Source organism: Sinocyclocheilus grahami, unplaced genomic scaffold (genome assembly GCF_001515645.1).
Source record: "Sinocyclocheilus grahami isolate Dianchi unplaced genomic scaffold, SAMN03320097.WGS_v1.1 scaffold370.1, whole genome shotgun sequence".
In the NCBI taxonomy this organism is placed as follows: Eukaryota; Metazoa; Chordata; class Actinopteri; order Cypriniformes; family Cyprinidae; genus Sinocyclocheilus; species Sinocyclocheilus grahami.
In genome coordinates, this window is record NW_015505549.1 from 917,365 (window position 1) to 920,938 (window position 3,574).

Sequence of the window (3,574 nt, forward strand, 5' to 3'; positions counted from 1 at the left end):
GTTCGCTTGAGAGAGGAGATCCTGTCTCAGTGGAACAGGCCAAGGGGTAGCTATCAGTATCTGAGTCAGCTCTGATAGCCACAGCTGGTTCATCCAAAGGGGGGCCACCAGGAGAACCCTGTGTTCTTGTTCCCTAACTCGCCTGATTATCTGTGGGATCAGAGTGATCGGGGGGAAAGCATAGAGAAGGAGGTAGGGCCAATCGTGGGCCAACGCGTCCCTGGTCTTTGAGAAATAAATTGGGCAGTGAGAGTTGTCTTCTGAGGCGAAGAGGTCCACCTCGGCCTCGCCGAAGATCTCCTAGATTTTCTGAACCGTCTGCGGATGGAGCGTCCACTCCCCTGAGGGGACATTGCTCCTTGATAACATGTCCTCTCCCTGGTTCAATTTGCCCGGTATATGCGCTGCCCTCAGCGAGCGCAGGTTGGGTTGAGCCCACTCTAAGAAGCGCTCTACCAGCATGAAGAGACGCTTCGACGAGAGGCCTCCCTGCCGATTTATGTAGGACACCACAGACATGTTGTCCAATTGGATTAGCACATGGTGCCCCTTCAGGACTGGCAGGAAGAACTGACAGGCTCAACATACTGCTAGCATTTCCAGGCAGTTGATGTGGAAGCCTTTTTCCACCTTCGACAAGTGGCCGAAGGTCGGTATGCCCTCGCACAGCAACCCCCAACCTGAGTTGGAGGCTTTTGTCATGACAACTGTCCTTCTGTGAACCATCCCCTGTTCCATCCAGCGGGAGTTCTTCCAGGGGGTCAGGGCCGATACACAGGCCTGACTCACCCTTATATGCAGGCGTCCGTGATGCCACGCATGGGATGAAACATTCCTTCTTGATGGCACTCAGGCGTTTCATTGCTCGTAAAGGTAAACCATTTGAGCTGCTCTCTGACAGAGGTACCAACTTCATTGGAGGCAATAAAGATCTACTGGAATCCTATAAATCCTTAACCCCTGACCTTCAGGCAGCTCTTGCCAAGCAGAAGATTTCCTTCCAATTTAATCCTCCACACGTGCCCCACTTTGGTGGAACCTGGGAGCGCAAAATACACTCCATCAAAATTGGCCTGGAGACCACCCTTGGTGCTCAAACTGTAAGTGAAGAGGTATTACGCACAGTCATGATTGAAATAGAAGGCATTCTAAATTCCAAGCCCTTAGGCTATGTGTCATCTGACATTGTTGATCCTGACCGTGACCCCTAATTTGCTGCTGATGGGGCGGCATGATGCTTCTCTTCCTCTCGTAACATATCCGGACTCTAAGCTGCACAGTCGCCGTCAATGGCGTCATAGTCAAATCCTTTCTGATAATTTTTGGGCTCATTTCATCAGAAATTACCTCTCCTCTCTTCAGTCCAGACAGAAGTGGCACACCAACAATCCTAACCTACAACCTAACACTGTCGTCTTGATTCTTGATCCTCAACTTCCCCAATCTCAGTGGTCAGTGGGCAAAGTCATCTCCATCCATCCCAGCAAGGATGGCCGTTGTAGGGTTGCTGACGTCCAAGTCAAGGACAGGACATACACAAGGCCCGTTGCCCACCTTGTTCCTCTCCCAGCCTCGATTCCCTCAGATCGCGTCTTTGATAATTCACACTGCGTGATTGTCACTCGCGTGAACGAGCACCGATTTGCCTCCGATGTCGGGCATTTGTCGGCGATTTCACAAAACCTGTCGGCGAGTGAAAATCGGGCTAATATCGTGCAGTGTGAACTCGGCATAAGCTGCACCCTCAAAGCAGTGCCACACTCCCCTTAGCCTGTTCAGTTCCCTGTTAGCCCCAAGCTCCACCCACTCAATCTCAAGCCAATTAGAGTTATCTCACAGACTTTATTAGCTGCACCTGTGTCCACAGCCTACGCTTTTTGTTGCATGTGGTTTCACTGTGCAGAGTACTGAGTTTTACGCCTTTCATTCTGTTTTTCCTGCGTGTGCGTAATTGACCATGTAAGTGCCTTTGTTTGATGCTTAAATATTATTTTGTATGACTTAAGTTTGACCTAAATGTGTTTATTTTCATGCTTGCTCTAGTTCCTGTTTAGGCATGTGCTTTAGTTAATGTGCAGTTGATTGAACATTATGGTTGCCTTGTACCTTATTTAGCACTGTTCTAAAACTGTATATTTGTTCCCCTTTATAGAAACCACACGCACATCTACATGCACAAAAACTCCTTGGATGTACAATAAACTTTCCTATACCTGGTTTGACTAGACTGGACCTGTTCTTACCGACAGCCTCACTGGCTGAAAGCTAGCTACCTAAACATCTACCACCTCCTTAGCATGTTCCTCCTTTTCAGTAATAAACACTTTTATCTCACTTTCGGTATCTGTCATACACTGAAGCAGTTCCAGCGGTTGACGCAGCACGTATGCGCAGTGCGCACCTCTGAGGTATACTAGTCTCGCAAGTTTGTTTGTAGGAGCAAAGGAAGCAAGGTGTCCTTACTTTAGCAAAGGAAAACCAGTCTCCTCTTGGTTTATATCGAAATCCTCTGACATTTTTCTATGCAAATCCTCGGTTTGTACTTCTAATTCATGACCGGAGTTTTGTTTTGTTCTCTCTCCGCATTTGTCACTAATCACGCAACACCAACGTGCTGCGTCATCCGCTGGAACTGCTTCAGTGTATGGCAGTCAGCAGAAGTGAGAGAAAAGCATTTATTACATTTTAAATATGGATATTTTTCTTACAAAAACACATGGATTCGCTACATGGGGCCTTTATTCATCCCCCGGAGCCGTCTGCGGCACGTTTTATGAATGCGCGAGCTTTATTTGACGACTTGTGGACTGTTCAACTGCAACACCCGCTGACTGCAACAATTAGGAATGTGACGTCACGCCGCGTTGAGTTCTGGGAAACTGCTTTGTTTATCCGCCATACTTGCAGGATAGCGCTGCCTTTCCGCTATTGAGTTTAGGGCAGTATCTGATTGTTTGTCGTGATTGTGAAAAATGTCACCAGTGTATGTCATTCATACTGCATCGATAATTGCAATAGGAACTCCGATCATCGTTCTGAGAGAAAAATGGACAATGCGATATGTTTTTTCGCCTTTTCTCTGTGTAAAAAACACCAAGGTAAGGAGGTCGCGGAGAAGACGCCGAATAGTAAATCTGTTAATGTCACTGATTAAACCCACTGACTCTCACTCAAAAGAATCACATTGATGTGTGTTTTTGAAAGTTTAGATTTGGTTGGTTTCATAGTTAACATTACCTTATTTACGAGCATGACTCACTCTCACTAGGCTTGTGAATTAGCAGAACTTGAACAGGGAACTTTCTAAAATGCGTAAAGCTTAATGTACCAAGACAGTGATAAAGACAAAATTGTAAAGCATATACTATGTGCAGATATGCATATAAGATCAAAATGTGAACGCAACGTGTTTATTTACACATTAAGCATTTTCCTCTCATAAAAAGAACGCGCTTAACGCACCGAGACAGTGATATTTAAAGACCACATTCTGTACACACATCTTACTAATAAAGCATAATATGTGTGGAAAAACAGATGAGCCCAAAGTATGAACTTTAGAAATAGCTGTCTT

At 45.9% G+C, this 3,574-nt stretch overlaps 1 pseudogene; it reads left to right on the forward strand.

Annotated features, from left to right (window-relative positions):
- Positions 1-1,211, forward strand: part of LOC107549367 (uncharacterized) — a 6,385-nt pseudogene extending 5,174 nt beyond the window's left edge.
- The last annotated feature ends 2,363 nt before the right edge of the window (positions 1,212-3,574 follow it).